This window comes from Podarcis gaigeae, assembly GCF_964106915.1.
Source record: "Podarcis gaigeae genome assembly, chromosome: W".
Lineage (NCBI taxonomy): Eukaryota > Metazoa > Chordata > Lepidosauria > Squamata > Lacertidae > Podarcis > Podarcis gaigeae.
Window position 1 is genome coordinate 9,942,570 of NC_139695.1, and position 22,183 is coordinate 9,964,752.

Consider the following 22,183-nt stretch of genomic DNA (forward strand, 5'->3'; position numbering starts at 1 on the left):
GAAAAAGATGTTAAAATATACATTTGTAAAGAAACCAGAGACTTTTCTTTTAGGAATTACAGGGAATGAAATTAGAAGAAAAGACTAAACTTTTTCAATATGCAGCCACAGCAGCAAGAATTCTACTGGCCCAGAAATGGAAACAAGAGGAAATACTGACAATAGAAGAATGGAGACTGAAGCTGACTGACTATGCAGAATTGGACAGATTAACCGGGAAAATTGGATATCTTCAAGACCAAAAGTTCATCGAGGACTGGGGGAAATTTGTTGAATATCTGAAAAGAACATGTGATGTGCAAACAACACTGGTGGGGTTTCAAGAAGCACTGTGAAAGTTGAGATATATTGGTTTTTTTAAAAAATATATATATTTTATTAAGGGTTTTCTTGTTTTACAGTGTAAGTATAATGCCTCGTATTTTTTTTCCCCCCGTGTAACATTTTTACAAATCCATTTCATTTGTTGAGGCATTAGGGGGAGAAGAAAAAAGAAAAAAAGAAAAAAAAGAAAGGAGGGTGGAGGGAGGGGAGATGGATGGGGGTGGGGTCGGGTAGCGGTGTTTCTATTATGCTTAATGTATGTAGTTTGGTGTCAGCGTGCTTGTGTTATTCACTTGTGTTCCTTTGGTGGTGAGAGAGGTTGGGGTTGGCCTAGGATGTGATTGTTTGTTTGTGATTGGCTGTGGTGATCTTTGTTTTCGTGTGTGAGTGAGGTGGGTGGGTGTTTTGGATCAAGTTAGCCATATTGATTTGTATGCTGTTGGTGGATTATTGTCATTGTCCTGTTGGGCTGTGTATGTGATAAAGGGGAGCCATACCGGGGTGAAGGTGTCTTCTTCTGTTTGTCCCCGTGTCAGTTTCAGTTTATTAGTTAATTTTTCTAGTAGGGCTGTTTCCCATACTATTTGGTACCATTGGTCCATGCTTACTCCTGACAGGTCTCTCCAGTGTCTGGTTATGGTGTTTCTGGCTGCTGAAAGTAGGTGGGTTATGAGTTCTTTGTGGTGTAAATGGGCATTGTTGTCTTGGAAGATGTTTAGTAGGGCCAATTCTGGGGTGAAGTCTAATACTTGCTTTGTTATTTTACATATTTCTTGTATGGCTGTTGTCCAGAATAGTTGGATTTTGGGACACTCCCACCACATGTGAAGGTATGTGCCTGTGGAGGTGCACCCTCTCCAGCATTTTGGTGAGGTTCCTGGGTGTATTAGCGCTAGTTTCCTTGGTGTTAGGTACCACCTGTAGGTGAGTTTCAGTGTGAGTTCTTTTCTTTTCGTTGATATGGATTTAAAGGGGGGTTTAGACCACATTCTGGTCCATTGAGTGGGGTTAATCTCATAGCCTATGTCATTCTCCCATTGTTTTTTGATTGCGTCTAGGGGATTTGCGGGATTTTGGAGTAGTATTTTGTATATTGCGGATACCGTCCCTTTACCATTTCCCTTTGTTGTTAGGAGGAGGTTTTCAAAGGTTGTCAGGGGCCTAGTTGCTGCTGATTTTACTGTTGGGTTGTTTAAGAGGGCATGTAGTTGGTGTTGTGTTAACCAGGGCATTTGGGTGTCTTCTAGTTTGTCTTGTATTTCTTGTGTTGACAAGGGTTTGTTATTTTTTTAAAAGTCTATTAGGCGATATAAGCCTTTGGTTCACCAGGCTTTTATCTGGAGGTTTTGTGCTGCATGGTGGAATAATGGGTGGTACGCCAGGGGGATTAGTGGGGATGGGGTTGGGGATAGTTTGCCTATTTGTGTTTTCCATGCTTTGAGCATGGTCTGTGTGTACCTGTTAAGTGTTGTGGGAATTTTCTTTAGTTTGTTTGGGAGGAGTGGGTATGTTGTGGTGCAGGTATTTTCAATTGTGTCCCTCTCTAGGTGTACCCATTGTTTTGTCTCATCTTCTAGTATGTATGGAATTATATGACGTATTTGGTTGGCAATGTAATATGCTTCTATGTTGAGGATTCCCCATCCTCCTTCTGAGGTGGGGAGGTGCAGGTATTTGGGGCTTATTCTTGGTTTTTTATGTGAGAAGATGAAAGAGTGTAGTTTTCTCTGCCAACTGCGGAGTTGGGTTGAGGGGATCCAGATTGGGAGGGTTTGGAAGAGGTAGGTTAGTTTTGGGAGTGTGATCATTTTGATCATGGCTATTTTGTCTGAGAGAGTGAAATTCGTGTTATTCCATCTCTTTAGGTCTTTGTTAATTTGTCGCCACAGGGGCTTGTAGTTGTGGAGGTACAATTTGTTGAGGTTTCTGGTTATTTGTACCCCTAGGTATCTGAACTTGGTGTGGCAGAGTTTTATTTTGGTGACCTTCGTGAGCTCTTTTTGGATGTGAGGAGGGGTGTTGAAGCACATAGCTTCTGACTTTGTAAAATTTACCTGTAGGCCCGACACCATTGCAAATTTGTTGAGTTCTCTGATTAGGGAGGTTGCTGTGCTTATGGGGTCTGGTGTTGTCACCATTAGGTCATCTGCAAAGAGCCCTAATTTATAGGTTCTGCCTTTTATTTCCACTCCCTTGATGTCTGTGGCTGCTCGGATGTGGATTGCTAAGGGTTCCAGAGCCAGGATAAATAAGAAGGGAGACAGTGGGCATCCTTGTTTCGTGCCTCTTTGGATAGCTATAGTATTAGAATCCATATTGTTAATTCTGCATTTTGCTGAGGCTTGGGAGTGTATTTGTTTGAGGATTTGTAGGAAGTTGGGGCCAAATTTCATGTTAGTTAGTACTGCTAATATGTATTTCCACTCTAAGCAATCAAAGGCTTTGAGGATGTCTAGGGACATAATTGTCAATGGGAGTTTCGTTGCCTTGCTGTGTTCGATCAGGTTCAGTAGTTTCCTGATAGGGTCTGTTATATTGCGGCCAGGGACAAAGCCAGTCTGGTCTGGGGCTATTAACTTGTGTAGGAAGATTTTTAGGCGGTTGGCCAAGATTGATGTGAATATCTTGTAGTCTTGGTTTATTAATGAGATTGGGCGGTATGATTCTACTTTGAGGCTGTCTTTTAGTGGTTTTGGGATGGAGACTATTTTGGAGTGGGTCCAGGTTTTGGGGATGGGGGCCCCTTTTATGATGTCGTTGAATAGGCGGGTCATGTAGGGCATCAAGGGTTCTTTGAATTTCCTATAGAATTCTGCTGTGAAGCCGTCTGGGCCTGGGGCTTTGTGTGGTTTCAGGTTTTTGAGGACCACATCTATTTCCTCTGGGGTGATAGGGCTGTCCATGAATTCCTGTTCCTCATCAGTTAGGGTAGGCATGGTCAGTCCTGCTAGAAATGTTCTGATTTCCTTCTCTGGTGGGTTATGGGAGGTGTATAGGTTGGAGTAGAATTCTGCAAATTCTGAGGTTATTTCTTCAGGGGAGAATGTTATGTTGCCGTCTTTTTTGGTGATGCAGTGTATTCTTGTTTTGAGTGCTTTTTTCCTACATCTATTTGCTAGTAATCTGGAGTTTTTCCCTCCATATTCATAGAAACGTTGTTTAGAATATAGAATGCTGATCATTGTTTTGTTAATTTCTAGGGAGTCTAGTTCTCTCCTTTTTTGTTCTATAAGTTTGAGGAGTTTTTTAGATCCTGTTTGTTTGAAGCGTGTTGAGAGGGCTGTGATGTCTTGTTCTATTTTGCTAATTTTTGAGGAGGTTTGTTTTTTAAGGAATGTTTTCTCTTTTATGCAAGCTCCTCTGGTGACCGCTTTCATTGTGTCCCATAGGAGGGGGTTGTTATATTGTCTACATCGTTTTCCTTGAAGTAGTTTTGGAGGGTTTTTGTGAGACTCTCTCTAATTTGTTTGTTTGTAGTTAGGGTGGGACTGAAGGACCATGGTGGGGTGGTTTGTGTTCCTTCTCCTACTGGGGCGTGATCTGTGATTTTAATGTTACCGATGTTTGTTGATTCCACTGAGGGGATCAGACCCTGTGTGAGTAGAATGCTGTCCAGTCTGGACACTGTATCATGACGTCCCGATTGGAATGTATGGCTGATGTCTCCCGGGTTTTGCTCACCCCAAATGTCGTAGAGACCCCTGTTTTTTAGCATTTTTAGTAACTTGTAAGAGTTCCTAGTTGTTGGGGGTTTCCTTCGGAGGAAGGTTGCCCATGGGGTTGTAGGGTGGATATCTTTCAGGGATATACCTTTCATATTTAGATTGAGGTCCCCTCCTAGGATTGCTTCCCCTTCAGAGAAGGAGAGGAATTTGTTTAGTGTCTCCTGGAAGAATTCTAATTGTTTCGCGTTTGGGGCATATATGGAGCCAATTGTCAGTTTGATTTTACCATCTAGTGTCCCTTTAGCGAAAATGAATCTGCCTTTTTTGTCCCTGAGGACTGTTGTGGCAGTGAAGTTCAGGTCTCTACTGAGTATTATGGCTACACCGCGAGCTTTCCCTGAGCCTCGTGCGACCCACTGCTGACTGAAGCGGGGGTCGCTCAGGAGTTTGCTGCCTTTGGGTGGGTTGTGTATTTCTTGTAGGAAGGTGATGTGTGGTTTCATGGTGTTTATGTATGAGGTGATGCGTTTTCTTTTGATGGGGTTTCCCAGCCCCCTCACGTTTAATGTAATTGCCTTTAGGTTAGCCATCTTGCTTATCTATTATGTGGGGCGATTCCCTGCCAATCCGTTTGGGTTGTCTTGTGTCTCGTGTTGTTTAAAGAACCAGTGGGGTTGCGCTGACCTAGGGTGTGGTGGGTGGGGGGCTAATGGGATTAGAGTAAGATTTGGGTTAAAGAGTAGGGGGTAAGTTGTAGAGAGTTTCCTATATGTAGTCATATAGGTGTTTGTTTGGGGTATTTTAGGCCATCTGGCATTTAGCCGGTTGGTCCTAGGTCTCAGCTGGTGTGGAAGGCCGTGTTCAAGGACAGGCCGTCCCCCCTGTTGTTTGCGAGAGGGGGAGATCAGTGAGACAGTGTGAAGTGGCTTTGTAACGTCGCTGTCAAGTATAAGGTTCATGAGCAATGTTGCCAATGTTATGAGCAACATTGTTGGTGTGTTGGGGTGTGGGTGCTGGTACGCTCTGGTGCCACCATAGTGCTGGTTGGGTATCAGATTTTAGCCTGATTGTGGGTTGTGTTATTGAGGTTGGAGGAGTTGTTTTTCCTCAGTATGGAGTATGGGAATGTTGAAGGTGTGGGTGGTGGGGAATGTGGTTGAGGTCGTCTGGGCTGGTGTTGGGGTGGGGATTTCTGTGGGGGTGTGGGGCTGGGGGGATGTTGATGGTGTTAACTAAATCTATGTTTGGGGGGGGGGGAGAATCACCAGTCCTTCAGTTTGTGGTTTTTTCCTGGTTGCTTCATTCAGCTGCGGTTGTTGTTGTTGTAAGGTTGTCCATCTGCGATGAATTGGTTTGGTTAATCTTGGTCTGGTTTCTTGTGTCGTATGGCCGGCGGGGTGGTTCTGAGCATGACGCTTGTCTGTATTGGTTTGCGTTGTTGTGCCGCTTCTGTTGTTTCCTTTTCTTCTTCTGTACCGTCGTCCAGTTGTTTGCTGTTGTTTCCTCGTGGTTGGGGCTGTCACTTGGTGGGTTTGTCGGTTGCCATTCCGGTGGGACGTCGAGTTCAAGGTTCTTTAGTAGTTGCAGGGCCTCAGGTATGTTGGTAACCATGTGTTGTGTTGTATTGGTTGTTACAATGAGACGGAAGGGGAAGCCCCATCGGTATTTGATCCCTGCTTGTTGGAGACGCTGGGTGCATGGGCGCAGGCTTTTCCTCCGGTTTAGGGTATCCTGGGATAGGTCCTGTAGGGCCAGAATGGGGGTTTCTCCATATCGAAGGTTGGTTGAGTTTCTGAGGTTGTTCCATACCTCTTCCTTCTTTTTGTAGCGCGTGAAGCATACAATGATGTCTCTTGGGGGGGTGCTGGGTTTTGGCATAGGTTTTAGGGCTCTGTGAGCCCTTTCCAAGTCATCTGCCTCAAGTTTCAGGCCTGGGATTGTGTTTTTCAGCCAGCGTATAATTAGGTCTGCTGGGCTTTTCTCCTCTGTTTTTTCGGGAAAGTTGCGGAAGCGGATGTTACAGCGTCTATTGCGATCTTCAAGGTCGGCTTGCTTAATTTTCATCTCCCTGTGTTCTGCTTCTATTTGGTTTACCAGTTCGTCCAGTTTCTTGTTCACACGTGCGTTCTCCTCCCGGTATTGCTCTATTATTCTTTCTTGCATTTGGTTCTTGTTCTCTAGAGCTTCCACTTTGGAGGTTAGATTGTTGATTAGTGCCTGCATGGGAGCCATTGTGGCCTTCAGTGTTTCTTCTAATCGTGCTTCTAATCTTGCTTCCATTTCCCTCAGATCTCGTTTCGTTACTGGGTGGTCATCATCTTGAAGGGGAGTTACGGTATTAGCATTGTTTGCCATCTCCCTGGTTGGGGTCATCTCAGTCTCCCTAATGGTTTTGGTTTGAGGTTGGCTTGGCGTCCTCTTGGAGTAGGGCGTGTGGTGGTGAGGAGTTGTGGCAGTGGTGGTTCCTGGGTATTGTTGGGTTGCTGGGCTGATCAGGCGTTGCTGGTGGCTTTTACAGAGCGTTTGGATTAGGTGGTCATTTGTGTCACTTCTAGCCTGTGTTTTAAGAACTTCTCTAGAGTTTCTGTGGTTGCCTCAGCGTTGCCGCCAAAGCGGGGGGGGGGGGGGGGAGGCAGGTAAGTAGAGATGGGTAGACTAACGGACAGACAGTTCATATAAAGGGGGGGGGGGTTAGCAGGTAGAGATGCAAGAGATTAGAGGGGTGGGGCCAGGGAAAATATGTGTTTAGGAGGGGGTTGTATATACCCCAAAAGGGTATTGGGGTCCGGTTAAGGTGGAGGTTGGGGTAGGGGGTGCACTCAGAAACAGAGACAGACAAATAGGCTATATGTAAAGGGTGGAGGGAGAAAGAGGAAGAAGAAGAAAGAAAGAAGAAGGGGGGAGACAGGGGGAGGGGGGAGATTGGAGTAAAATCCTTTAGGGGAAGGGGGGGATGGAGAGAGGGAGGAGGAAGAGAAAAGGAGAGGAGGAGGGGGAAGGGTGGGAAAAGGAGGGAGAAGAAAAGAGAGGGGGAGAGAAGGGAGGGGGAGGGAGGGTGAGCTGTGGCAATGGTATGGGGGGAGAGTCTTATTTTAAAAGAGGGGGTGGGGGGAAAGGGCTCCCCCCTCAAAAACAAGCTGACGAACAGGCTAAAAAGGGGGAGTTGATTTTAAAAGATAAAGGGGATAGAGAACAAAATTGGGGATGGAAAGTGAAAAGTGGGATAAAAGGAAAAAATAAAGGGGGTGAAGGGAGAGAGAGAGGAGAGAAAAAAGGGAGAGAAAAATAAACGGGGGGGGGGAGTATCAATAGCAATAGTAGTGATATGGAGGAAATTTTTGTTTAAAAAGAGAGTGGTGGTTGTGGCTGGGGGTGAAAGATCCCCCCTCAAGAACAAGCTAACAAATAGAATAGAAATAGAAATAGAATAGAGGGGGGGGGGTTGTGTTTTTTTTTTAATAATTAAAAAAAACCTATTTCCCCCTAATTATTATTATTATTATTTTCTGTTTGAAAAAAGGTAAGGGTGGCTGCTGCAGCAGTGGCCCCTCTTTTAAAAAGAAGAATGATAAAAGTAGGTATATGGGGGGGGGGGGGGAATAAAAAAAAAGGACTTTTTTTTTAAACAAAAAAAAGGGAGAGGGGGAGGAAGGGGTTTAAAAAAGGATATATATATTTTTTTTAAAAAAAGGGGGGGAAGAGGGTAGTTTCTTCCTTTCTGCGATCTCCTTTGTCATGCGGTTTTCCTGTTTTCCTCTGCCTCTGTTTTCTGGAGGGGTAGGCTCCCGTTGGCTCAGCCACGTGTTTTTTCGGAGCCTGTTTTTTCGGAGCCGTGCTCACCTACCTCTCCTCTTCTTTCCGTCGGCAGAGATGGGGGCAGCAGCGGTAAAGTTGGGGCTCTTTTTTCTTTCTTTCCTTTTCTCCTTCTTTCCCCCTTTTCTTTTCTTTTTCTCCCTCTCTGCGTTAGCTCCACTGTCCTCCTGGTTTTGGAGCTCCTCTTAGCTGTTGGGGGGGGGTGGTCGGGTGCCTTTCCGGGTGCCTTTCCGGCTCAATCTCAGTCCTGGGGGGGGGGGGGGTTGGCTCCTTTGATAGACCCCCGGGCACCCCCAATTCCTCTCTGCTGGCAGTGCTGGCGGCAGCAGTCCTGGGAGTCCGGGAGTCGGCCAGACAGAGCCTTTTACTCTGGCTGGCTTCAGGAGCTCTTTTCTGCTGTTGCAGCCGCCATGCTGCCTTCTTGAGATATATTGTTAAAAAGAAATAGGAGTGGGAGGGAAGTTTAATGGCAATATAAACAGAGGAATGCGTAAACTGAGAAGTAAATATGGATGATTGTCAGAGAAGCCGAAGGAAGTCTAAAAAGAACCAAATTTGTGAAAATCTGATAGAATTGTATATTGGTGTTGGAAAATAATAAAAATTATTTATAAAAAAAAAGACAAGAGGAATACAACATTTGAAGGCCATCTCCAGGATCCGTCTGTGTGTGGTAGCTCTTGATGCACTAACTCCAGCCTCAGTCCACTCCTTGTGAAAGTCCCCAACACGTTTGAATGGTCTTTTCCTGACAATCCTCTCCAGGCTGCGGTCATCCCTGCTGCTTGTGCACCTTTTTCTTCCACACTTTCCCCTTCTGCATAACTTTCCATTAATGTGCTTCGATACAGCACTTTGGGAACATCCAACTTCTTCTGCAATTACCCTTTGAGGCTTTCCCTCCTTATGCAGGGTCTCAATGCTGGCTTTCTGCACAACTGTCAGGTCAGCAGCCTTCCCCATGATTGTGCTTCCTACTGAACCCATTGCAGGTGTTATGGACTGAATAGCTACTGCACCTTTTCACAATATTCTAATTTTCTGAGATTGTTAATTTGGGGTTTTTATCAGCTGTACCCCATAATCGTCACAATTATAACAAATAAAGGCTTGACATATCTCGCTTTGTATGTCATGAGTCTATCTCATATATTAGTTTCACCTTTTAAGTTGAATTACTGAAATAAATGAACTTTTCCATGATATTCTAATTTTTCAAGTTTCACCTGTAGATCCCGGCTTACTCTGGGTCAGCTTGACCAAATGAACTCCTAATGAACTGCTTATTTTAACAAGCAGAGGAGTATTGTATTGAAATTGTCCTTTGTTTTTTCCGGTGTTATGCTTCGCTGACTAGCTGTACGAGTTAATCTGGTCTGTGACCGTTTAATAAAATTTGATTTGAAAGCAGAGGAGTACTTAAAAGGAAACCGCCATGCTCTTGTCTTCAAACAATTGGCTGCCTGCCAACCTGCTCTCCTGTGCTGCTTTGGATAGCCCTTTCTTCTCTGAAACTTGCTAACAGGCTAAATGAATTTAGAAAGAAGGAAGGAAATTCTCCATTTGTTTCCAGACTTTGAGCACATTTGTAGACAAACAAACAAACAAACAAACAAACAAACAAACAGTTAATTGCCTTTATACATTATTTGGGGTTTAGAATATGTCTATGGGAGCATTCTAGTGCAATCTCCCTATAAACATGAATATATAAAAATGTGAAGAGGCGACAATATATGTTTCTGACAGTTGGCCTTTTGGATACCCCATAAGGGGAAAGGAGCAGATTTTGTTTACAACAATGGCAAAGGTGGTGCCGCTGCTGAGAAGGCCTTGCTGTGTATAGTAGCCCCACTGGGCTATGCTCATTTCCTTTATGGGGTACCCAAGAGCCTGTCTAGAGTCCTTAAGTGGGTTCCCTATCGGTCAGAGAAAATAACAGAGGCTGACCAGAGAATATTGTGAAGTAGAGCGGCTAGTAAACCTGATCTTTATTGAACGGTTGCAACAGGGTCCTTACTCCCCACATGCAGGAGGGAGGAGGAACCCAGAACATGGGTGTGCAAGCTCTTATATAGACTTTTGAAATTGCCCACCCTGTAGCCCAAGGACCACTCCCCAATACATCATACATACATCACAGAAGAGGCGGTCTCCAGCAGAAAACCTGTTTACCAGGGTACCTGATAATGGTCACTGATTGCCTTTACCGGGGCAGCCTGGCCATTCTTTTGTGATGACAAATCCTTAATTCCCCAAGTCCAGGTCCCAGGCTCACCCTATTCACATCTTAAATGTGCCCTTAAGGCGGGATTCATGAGCACAGAGACAGTGGGGAGGTTTTCCCCATTGCCTCCCTCCTTGCAGAGAAACATTTGAGGTCAACTGGGGAGAGTCCAAATGGTTTCAGGACGGTCTTCCCATGTTGTTTCAGACACATGGTTTATATCTTTATGTATGTGTTTGCCTTGTATGTTTATGAACATTGAATTTATATCTTGGAGACCTTCAGTTCTTATAACACTCTTAAGGAAGTAGACAATCCCATGTCTGACGCTGAGGAGGAGCTTTCTAAGCAAGCGTCTAGAGTGAAAGTTGTCGCCTTCTTCCAAACATGCTTTGCAGCGAAATGGCCAAAACCCTCCCGTTTTGTGTCCCTCCATTTCCAACATTTCCAAATAAAGCTCTTTCTCCCTGCGGCTTCTTCTCCAGTGACTAATATACTGGAAACCTCTTCCGAGGCCCCATGCTTATACTTTGTTCCTGTTTGGAAAAGCCAGCCAAGTTTCCACTTGTCTCTGTTTTATTACGCTTGCCAGGAACTGATATACACAACACTATCAAACCTACAGCTATGTAAATCCAACTAACAAGCCCAACAGATTCTTATGCAGAAAGAAACTACCGTATTTTTCGCTGTATAAGATGCACCTTTTCCCTCCTAAAAAGGAAGGGGAAATGTGTGTGCGTCTTATGGAGCGAATGCAGGCGGGAGGCTCTGCTCAGCGCTCCCTTTAAAGAGTCATGTGGAGTGTGTGTGGCCCTTCTCCCTCCTCAGGGAAAAGTGCCCAAGAGCCGCACACACACTCTGCGCGCTCTTTAAAGAGAGCGAGGCTCTTGGGGGAGCCTTAGCCGCGCGCAGCCTCTCCCGGGCAGGGGATGAAGGCTCCCCTTGCCTGGGAGAAGCTATCCCATAAGCCAGGACAGCAAGCAGGATTGCTGCACAGCGATCCCGCTTTCTGAGATTGAGAATATTTTTTTTCTTGTTTTCCTCCTCCAAAAACTAGGTGCGTCTTATGGTCTGGTGCTTCTTAGCATCCCTCAGGTTTAAATACAGAAATAGATTATAATTTTTTTATGAGTTATCATTAATATCTTGATATACAATTGATAACCTTGAAAATCTACGTTGAATATGGTGGTTTCAAAGGGGTCACTTTAAGAGATAAAAAAACTTTGCTGTAGATTGCTGCCACCTGTAACTAGAATTAACACTGTGTCTCTCTATTAAAGTAAACATGGGATTACTGGCTGTTTACTGCAGAATCCGCCATGACACTTGTTCCATGTCTCTGATACACAAAATATGGTATGTAGATCCATTGTTCAATATGCATGTTATATGTTCTATTTCCTAATTTGTTAAAAAAACTACAGGCAGCCCTGTATAATCCTTTTGCAGGAAACTTGGTCTCTTAAACTTTTAGATATTCCTAATTTTATTACTTATAATTTACCTGCCACTAAAATGTCAAGAAAAGGACGTCCCAAAGCCAGTTTCATCTGTGGTATTAAACAGTCTTCTAACCTTAAAATTAATTACATTAGAAATATTGGACAGTATGCACAATTGTTATCATTTTCCAATGTTCACAAGGAAATTCTTCTTTTAAATATATATTTCCCTCCCATAGAGTCGGAAGCTAGACCAGATTATTGTTGGAATATAGTCTCTGAAGAGCTGTAAATTTCCAAATATCACAGTAAATTTCCAAATATCCCCCTGATTGTAATGGGGGACACCAATGCACGAATTGGATTAGATAACACAGCTCTCTCAACTCTAGCCGAAGATGCTCCACTTCCGTTGAGAATAGGGAGGAATTCAAGGGATGTTACTATTAATAAAGCGGGAGGAAAACTCTTACACTTGGTTTTAGAATTTAATCTTGCATTTTTGAATGGCTCAATACGGCCTGATATTCCAGGAGATTTTACCTTCTGCTTCAAAAAGGGCAGGAGTGTAATCGACTATTCCTTAGTTTCCTTAAAAATGATAGATGAAGTTGCCTCTTTTACAGTAGTACCCCGCTCTGAGAGTGACCACTTTGCAATAGTTTTAGAGATGTACAGAAACTCTAGAAATAATGACCCTTGTTGTCCTATTAGTACCAATAAGACTATTTATGCCAAAAGAATTTATATAAGTGATAAAAATAGGGAGGATCTATTAGCAGTATTTGAAAATAACCCAGTTATTCTCAAACCTTTGGCTAACTAAAATCTGATGCCTTTGGCATACATTGATTATTATTATCATACTATTCAGGAATTATTTTCTTCTTTTTTAAATCTCCCATTCAGCAACAAACCTTCAAATAAGTATAATTGGTTTGATATTGAATGTATCAACCATAAGAAAGAACTTAGAACCTGTCTAAAAGAAGCCTCTATCACTAACTCCCAAGGACCTATTTTGAAATGAAAAACGCTTTTAAGAACATGCTCCTGGAAAAAAAACACCCGTATTTTCACAAGCAAAATGGTCCAAAATTGTTACTGCATTAGAAATTAAAGATACCAAAACCTTTTGGTCACTCTTTTCAATAAAAGCTACCACTGATTTTCCTAATATAAGTGATGAAGCTTGGATTATGCGTTTTACCGCTGTTTTTTATGATTCCCAAGTTTTTAAGATGGAAAATCTTAAATCTTCTTCAGCAATAACCACACAATTTCAAATTACTGTTGAGGAGATGAAAAACATAATTCTTTCGTTTAAGCAAGGAAAATCCCCTGTTATGGACGGCATCTCAATAGATCTGCTGAGATTAAATGTGGAATGGTGGGCCACTAATCTTGTCCCGCTCTTTAACTCTATTAATCACTTAGGCCTTGTACCTAAATCGTGGAATAACTCAATAGTGGTGCCGATTTTTAAAAAAGGTGATAGGAATTGCCAAGAGAATTACAGGCCTATTAGTTTGTTACCATGCATAAGTAAAATCTATGCCAAATTCCTGCTTATTAAACTGGAAGAATGGATGCTTACAAAAGGTCTACCTGGTAAGGAACAAGCTGGTTTCAAGGCAGGCTCTTCAACTCTTGACCAGTGTCTAGTGTTAAGTCATCTTGTGGACAAATATGTCCTGAGAAACAAACGAAGACTTTTTGTGGCATTTGTACTTTTAAAAAGTGCCTTTGATTTGGTCGATCCTAATAAACTGTGGACCAAATTAGAACACCTTGGTATTGACCCATACCTGCTTGCTGTTGTTTTTAAGTCGTTTAGTCATGTCCGACTCTTCGTAACCCCATGGACCAGAGCACGCCAGGCACTTCTGTCTTCTACTACCTCCCGCAGTTTAGTCAAACTCATGCTGGTAGCCTCGAGAACACTATCCAACCATCTCGTACTCTGTCGTCCCCTTCTCCTTATGCCCTCCATCTTTCCCAACATCAGGGTCTTTTCCAAGGAGTCTTCTCTTCTCATGAGGTGGCCAAAGTATTGGAGCCTCAGCTGTCCTTCCAGTGAGCACTCAGGGCTGATTTCCTTAAGAATGGATACATTTGATCTTCTTGCAGTCCATGGGACTCTCAAAAGTCTCCTCCAGTACCATAATTCAAAAGGATCAATTCTTCGGCGATCAGCCTTCTTTATGTTTTTTTTTTAAAAAAATAATATTTATTGAACATTTTCAAATATAACAGAAAAAAGAAAAGAAATAAAACATCCATTTTATAACCTTATTTTCATTAGCATCTTTCCAGGACTTCCCCACCCCACCCCCTCTTGTATTCCAATTCCTTCAAATAGATTCAGCAAGTTCTTACCCCAAATTTTAAACTTATTATAATTAACCCAATGTTAAATATGTTTTTCCATCCCCTAAAATCGACCCCGCTCCCTTCCACGAGTTCCCCTCTTTAATATGCAAAACAGATTAAAATAAAAGAAAATAGAAAAATGAATAAAGAATAATTTAACACCCTTTGGATTCCAAATTTCCCTCCCCGCTTTCCCGGTTGTGTTCCCCAATGTCCATCAATGCCTGTTGTCATCCTGGAGATCCCACATCTAGGCCGAAGTCCTTCACAAGTCCACTTTGCCGTCTTTTCAATAGTCTTTGCCGTCTTTTGGTCATCTTTAGTTTCGAGCGTCCAATCTTAGAAAAACTCTATCTCAAAAAGGTCCATTTTTTCCATCCAGATCTCTGTATTTAAGAGTAAAAACTCAAATTTTGTTTCTTTAGACCTTTCAAATCTGGATGTCCCAAATGTTCCCACTTCCAACTTTATCCAATTCTTGTTGTCCATGTTGTTTTTATTTTTCTCTCTCCTCACTTTCCTCTAGTTCCTTTTCCTGCTCTCCTGCAAAAATGTTCCAATTCCAAAAGCTTCTAAATCCCCTACAAAGGCTTTGTTATTCAGGAACAAAACTTTACGTCAAGTCCCTTCCATTCTTCAATAGATAAGTCTATTGTCTCCTTTAGTGTAGAGACCTCTGTAGACAAAATAGTGTTCCATTTCTGCAGTTTCCCAGGAGATAAAAAGTCCAATTCAAATTCCATACCAACAATACTTGTAGTGTCCCACAGCCCCTCTAGAGGGATTATAGTAACTCAGTTTCCTTCCAGATCGCACCCAACAGTCAAAGTAACTTGTTATTCCTTGTTTTAAACAATTTATATCTAATTTGTAACAAATGTAACCGGCAAAGTCCTCATAACAAAGTTCTCTTTTTATTCTTCAGCTTTGACAGCTCCTTTGACAGCTGTCAAAGCCTCTATTTCTCCTCTCCCGGCGCTCTCGCGGATCACTCCCGGTTCCCGGGGGGGTGTGTGTGTTGCATTTTAGCTCACGTTCTACTTTTCTCCTCCAGCCCAATCTTATAATTTTCCATCGTGAAGTTAGTAACTTTATCAAACTTAGGTAGCACTCGATCTTAGTTGTTAAATCCTTTGCTTTAAATCCTCTACGACAGGGGGGAGGCTGACTTCCTTTTTGCACCTCCCCCGCTCGCTCCGAATTTAAAATTTAAACTTTTTTCCCTTTTTAAGTCCAGTTTCCAATTACTCACGGGTTGTTCTTTTAATCCGAATTTTCAATGGAAGAAGTCAGCGCTCTCCGCCAAATGGCATGCGGCTTTGCTCGGTAGGGGAAGCGGAGGACTCATAGCACCACACCCCCCCGGCACCCGCTCCGTAGCCTTTAAAAAGGCTCCTTCGTGGGTCGGGGGCGCAAACGGTGCCCGCCGAGTCACCATGCCCATGGGTTTCAGCGCCCATGGTTTTTGAGGGTCCCCGCGATGCCGACGCGGTAGAACCCAGCCCCTGCCGAGCAGGCTCCCTCCGGAACTCGGAGGGAGTCCGCCATTCGGCGATGGCGCCAACCTGGAAGTCCAGCCTTCTTTATGGTCCAGCTCTCACTTCCATACATCACTACTGGGAAAACTATAGCTTTTACTATACGGACCTTTGTTGGCAAGGTGATGTCTCTACTTTTTAAGATGCTGTCTAGGTTTGTCATTGCTTTTCTCCCAAGAAGCAGGCGTCTTTTAATTTCGTGGCTGCTGTCACCATCTGCAGTGATCATGGAGCCCAAGAAAGTAAAATCTCTCACTGCCTCCATTTCTTCCCCTTCTATTTGCCAGGAGGTGATGGGACCAGTGACCATGATCTTCGTTTTTTTTTATGTTGAGCTTCAGACCATATTTTGCGCTCTCCTCTTTCACCCTCATTAAAAGGTTCTTTAATTCCTCCTCACTTTCTGCCATCAAGGTTGTGTCATCCGCATATCTGAGGTTGTTGATATTTCTTCCGGCAATCTTAATTCCGGCTAGGGATTCATCTAGCCCAGCCTTTCGCATGATGAATTCTGCATATAAGTTAAATAAGCAGGGAGACAAAATACAGCCTTGCTGTACTCCTTTCCCAATTTTGAACCAATCAGTTGTTCCATATCCAGTCCTAACTGTAGCTTCTTGTCCCACATAGAGATTTCTCAGGAGACAGATGAGGTGATCAGACACTCCCATTTCTTTAAGAACTTGCCATAGTTTGCTGTGGTCGACACAGTCAAAGGCTTTTGCATAGTCAATGAAGCAGAAGTAGATGTCTTTCTGGAATTCTCTAGCTTTCTCCATAATCCAGCGCATGTTTGCAATTTGGTCTCTGGTTCCTCTGCCTCTTCTAAATCCAGCTTGCACTTCTGGGAGTTCTCAGTCCACCTACTGCTTAAGCCTGCCTTGTAGAATTTTAAGCATAACCTTGCTGGTGTGTGAAATGAGTGCAATTGTGCGGTAGTTGGAGCATTCTTTGGCACTGCCCTTCTTTGGGATTGGGATGTAGACTGATTTTCTCCAATCCTCTGGCCACTGCTGAGTTTTCCAAACTTGCTGGCATATTGAGTGTAGCACCTTAACAGCATCATCTTTTAAAATTTTAAATAGTTCGGCTGGAATATCATCACTTCCACTGGCCTTGTTATTAGCAGTGCTTTCTAAGGCCCATTTGACTTCACTCTCCAGGATGTCTGGCTCAAGGTCAGCAACCACACTACCTGGGGTGTATGAGACATCTGCATCTTTCTGGTATAATTCCTCTGTGTATTCTTGCCACCTCTTCTTGATGTCTTCTGCTTCTGTTAGGTCCTTACCACTTTTGTTCTTCATTATGGTAATCTTTGTACGAAATGTTCCTTTCATTTCCCCAATTTTCTTGAACAGATCTTTGGTTCTTCCCATTCTGTTGTTTTCCTCTATTTCTTTGCATTGCTCGTTTAAGAAGGCCTTCTTGTCTCTCCTTTGCTATTTTTTGGAAATCTGCATTCAATTTCCTGTATCTTTCACTATCTCCCCCACATTTGGCTTGCCTTCTCTCTCCCGCTATTTGTAAGGCCTCGTTGGACAGCCAATTTGCTTTCTTGCATTTCCTTTTCACTGGGATGGTTTTCGTTGCTGCCTCCTGTATAATGTTGCGAGCCTCCATCCATAGTTCTTCAGGCACTCTGTCCAGCAAATCTAAATCCTTAAACCTGTTGGCCATTAAATCCTGCCGTCCAAACAGCGCTTCCCTGCGCAGTTCTGCTTGAGGCTGGCCTGGGTAGGAAAACAGAGTTGCAGCGGTCCTTCCGTCCGTGTGAGATAGAGGCATAAATCAAGTCCAGAGACAGTTCGTTGCTATCTCTAAAAGCGTTTATTTACAAGCCATAAATCAGTCTCATTCCATCGGAGCTTTCTGGCATCTTTCCCGTGCTAAAAGCACACACAGTCTCTCTGCTGCGTCTTTTAGTCTAAAGTGAAAGCAACTCTCACAGACAAAGCCTGTGACGTACGGCCCTGCGTCAGGCCCCTCCCCAGATACAGGACACCAAGGAGTTTTTTTTGGAGATAAGCAGTGTCCAGTGCACAGCGGAATGATGAAAAGTACGTGCCAACATGCTCTATATTACTTTATTTACACTTCAAAGCTGGTAATTTACAGGAAAACATCTTGCCTCTGCCGGAGCAGAGAAATGCATCCTCTCTCCTCTAAAGCACGGAGAGAATCACACTGAACTGCAAAGAACAGTGAAAAACAGGAAACCAGTGTACGTCACATCCAGTCTCCTTTCCCGTGAGAAAACCCAACAGCACTTGACTGTGGAATGTAAACATTGTCTTGTGACAAGCACTTCGCTGCTCAGTGAAGGAAGCAGAAACCAACATCCTCCCCCTTTCTGTGAACATCACTGGGCAGCGTGTTCGTACAATATCAGCACAAACCCAACTTCTGCACATAGGTACAGTGTTGATCCCTTGATACAATCTTGGACAATACATCAGCAGGAATTTCATTACCTGGCATATAGGACACCGTTACGAGTCCCTTTTGAATACGTTCCCTAGCATGTTGCAACTTCAATTGCAAGTGCTTTGTGCTTTGCTTACAACCTTCAGAATTCAGCAAAGCCAAACATGCTTTGTTGTCCTGGTAAACCTGGATTGGACATTTGACAGGAATTTTTATGTCTTTGCACAATTGTAACAACCATTCACAATCCTTAAGTGAATAAGACAGTGCATTCAGTTCAGCTTCACAAGTACTTAAGCTAACTGTTGTTTGCTTCTTGCATGACCAATCAAATAGACCCTGATTGTACTTATAGCAAACTCCAGACGTACTTTTCCTGTCTGTAGTGTCACTTCCAAAACTTGCATCTGCAAATATCTCAAGACCACCAGACTTCTGATTGTTAAATCTCAGCCTGTAATGCATAGTGCCTTTCAAATACCGCGCTATGCGTTTCAGAGCTTTCCAATCCTTAACAGTAGGATTGTTGACTTGTCTGCTTAGCAAATTACAGCTAACAGCAATGTCAGGTCTTGAACATCTGGCAATGAAGTTTAGCTTGCCTAGCACACTTCTGTACAGTGTAGTATCAGAAAATGCTTCTCCAGTGTCATCTACCTGATAACCTGTTGTCATCGGTGTGTCTACAGGGTTAGCATCCATCAGGTTTAGTTTGCTTAACACATCAGCAATTTTACGTGACTGGTGTACTAGAATGTTACCATCTTGATCTCTCTCTATTTCCAGAGACAGGTAGTTGTTTACCTCACCAAGATCTTTCATGTCAAAGTGCTCTTTCAATTGAGCTAGGGCATTATTGTACATTGTGACATCCTTCCAAAAGAATAAAAGATCATCAACATAAAACAAACAATACAGTTTCTTTTGCCCCTCCTCTTTGACAAATACACATGGATCAGCTTTCCCTTGCTTAAAACCTAGAGAAAACAATACTTCAGTGAGTTTTGTGTGCCAACACCGTGCACTTTGTTTGAGACCATAAAGGGACTTCTTCAGAGCACAAACAAATCCCTGTTTTACCTGTACGCCATCAGGTGGAAGCATATAAAGTGATTCACCTAGAGATCCGTACAGAAAAGCTGTATTCACATCATGGTGACTAATGTGTAGATTCTCTTCTGCAGCTAGCTTGAGCATAAGCCTAATGCTCTCATACCTCACGGTGGGTGAGTAGGTCTCGTGATAGTCTTCACCTGGTACCTGTGCAAAACCTCTGGCTACCAATCTGGCTTTGTGTCTGACTATCTTGCCATTTTGATCAGTCTTCGCTTTGAAGACCCATTTGCTTCCAAGCAGTTTCATTCCTGGAACTACTGGAACAAGGTCCCATGTTTTGTTCCTTTCCAAGGAATCAAGCTCAGCCTTCATGGCATTTAACCATGGCTCAGCTTCCTTTGAATCCAAATCCTGGATTTCTTGGAAACTTGAAGGTTCAAACACCTTCTTGGAGCTTTTAACAGCTGTTACTGCTATCTTAGCAAACTCATCAGCAAATCTCTTTGGAGGTCTGCCTTTTGTGGCTCTCTGTGACCTGCGAATTAGCCTTAAGTCTTCAACACTCTCCTCTTCCTTCTTAGGAGAAAAGTGACCTATTGTGAACAATGGTTCCTCCAATTCTTGATCAGAGCTTTCAGAGGGTCGCATAGAGGCTTTTGCACTCTTGAAATCCTCTGAATCACCCGATTCAGTTTCAGACTCAGAATCAGAACCTTCATCAGTGGGTGTGGGTTGTTGCGGTTGCTTTTGACTATCCTCAGTTTCATCACTGTCATCAGGATAACATTGGAAAATTCCCACATTCTCCCCCCACTTGGCATTGTACTCAACACTTCTTGTGAGCTTAATTGTCTTAGAGTCAGTCATCATTATTCTGTAAGACCCTTTCTGATAACCTAGAAAGATACCATGCAATCCACGCTTGTCTAACTTGGAGCTTTGTGGTGAGTGAACCCACATGTCAGAACCAAAAATTTTCATGTGTTTGATGTATGGCTTCTTGCCAAACATCTTCTCATAGGGGGTACAACCAATCGCTGAAGATAACCTGCGATTATAACTGTAAGTGAAACATGAGAGAGCTTTGGCCCAATAACTCTCTGGAAGATTGGCATCATGCAGCAAGGTTTTTAACCCTTGAAGCAATGTCTGATTTGCTCGTTCCGCAAGTCCATTCTGCCATGGCGAGCGAGGACTAGACAAATCGTGTTGAATTCCTTTCTCAGTCAGAAAAGCTTCAAACTGCTGAGAAGTGAATTCTCCCCCGCGATCACTGAAAAGAGTCTTTACCTTCTTACCATGCACATTTTCCAACCAAGCACAGAATTCCTTGAACCTTGGAAAAGCCTCTGATTTCTGCTTGAGATTGTACACATAAATATACCTGGAAAATGCATCAATGAGAACCATGAAGTACCTGTTTCCACCCAAAGAGGGCGCTAGTGGTCCAACCAAATCAGCATGAACAACCTGGTATGGTTCTGTAGCTTGCCTACTAGACACCTTACCTTTCGCAGCCATTTTTACCTTGTTTGCTGCGCATGCCTTGCACTTCATGTGGTACCTGCAGGGTTTAATAGTCATACCTTCAACCAAGGCAGGCATTTTAGATACTGCCTCAAAATGCAAATGACCAAATTTTCGATGAAAATCGTGAATACATTCTGCATGCAAACTTTTGTTAGAACCTGCAATGCAACAAGTGTCATCCTGCACAACATCATCAAAATACAAAACATACAAACGATCAACATATTCAGCATGCAATACATAATCATTTTTCTTTGTGATGATGCACCTTTTGTTCTTAAAGGAAACGTCAATTTTCCGCTCATTCAGCTGTCCAACGCTGAGCAGATTATGCTTAGCTTCTGGCACATAAAGCACATCCTGTATCGATAAGTCCAAACTGTGAAGAACAACAGTTCCGTAGCCTTTACTGGGAATTGTGTGGTCATCCGCCTGGTGAATCGCACCTTCCTGCGGTGTAAAAGACACGAACAGTCGCTTATCATTGCACATGTGATGCGTTGCAGCCGAATCAACAACGAAGAAAGATCTAGACGTCTTCTGGACCTCTGCAACCTTTGGAGTGAAGCGTGAGACCATTGCCTTGTGCTGCGTTGTCCTGGACACCGGACCTTTGCCTTTGCCTCGGCCTTTTCCACGCGATGAGCTTTCGCTGCGCTGCTCTGTCTTGGCCCTGGGATATCTGCATTCCCTCTTCATATGGCCTAGACGTCCACACGTGTAGCATTTCACTGCCTTCAAAGCTTTGGCGCCATCTGGTGGTTCCACTGCACTATGGGATGACGTCTGTGAAGTCTCCCCCTTGTTGATGCAGCTAGCACCCTGGCGGTCAGCTTCATTCTGAATCATGGCAGTATCACAGGCTACTCTGAGTTGAGCATTTGGCTGATCAGCATCAAATTCCCCACTTGCCTCATCCAGCCTTCTGCAGCTAGCCATCATGACTTTGGCATTAGCCTTCTGCGTCATCTTTGCTGCTTTAAATCAGGCTGCTTTATACATGCTGCGTCTGTGTACAGCTGCTTCAATCCAAAAGCAAATTCAAAAGTACTTTCGATTTCCAGCCTCTGCCTGTGAGCCTGTGCCACTCTGCTTATCTGCAGCTGCTGCAAAACCTCATTCCAAAGGCAAGTTCAAAAGTGAAAGTTCTCTCTGCTGTCTTAAATTCATGCTGCGACACTGCTGCAGCTGCTTTACTTTCGATTTCCCCCAGCATAGGAAAAATTTATCCTTCTAGCCTTTTGCCTGTGCCACGGCAAAACCGGCTATAAAAGTTCAAAGTCCAGCCATAAAGCCATTAATTAGAAGCTGGCAGGCTGCCCGGAGCTGTAGCACATACCTCATCAAATCATCTTGACGCGCAGAGATATCGTCCGATCCGGCCCTCTGCATTCCGATCCTTTGCCGGCACTCCAATTCTTTGCTCCTTTGTTCCTTTGCCAGGAGCCCGACTTCTGGAGTCCATTCTCAAAACACTGCGTTTTTCTGGGCCCATAACCAAATTTTGGAGATAAGCAGTGTCCAGTGCACAGCGGAATGATGAAAAGTACGTGCCAACATGCTCTATATTACTTTATTTACACTTCAAAGCTGGTAATTTACAGGAAAACATCTTGCCTCTGCCGGAGCAGAGAAATGCATCCTCTCTCCTCTAAAGCACGGAGAGAATCACACTGAACTGCAAAGAACAGTGAAAAACAGGAAACCAGTGTACGTCACATCCAGTCTCCTTTCCCGTGAGAAAACCCAACAGCACTTGACTGTGGAATGTAAACATTGTCT

General features: G+C 43.5%; 1 long non-coding RNA gene across 1 annotated transcript in view; it reads right to left on the minus strand.

Moving 5' to 3' along the window:
* Positions 1 to 21,957: 21,957 nt before the first annotated feature.
* Positions 21,958 to 22,183, minus strand: part of LOC310835995 — a 280,516-nt gene continuing 280,290 nt past the window's right edge. Inside the window, exon 3 of the long non-coding RNA XR_014559815.1 lies at positions 21,958 to 22,079. This is a non-coding gene — a long non-coding RNA (uncharacterized lncRNA). The remainder of the gene's footprint in view (positions 22,080 to 22,183) is intronic.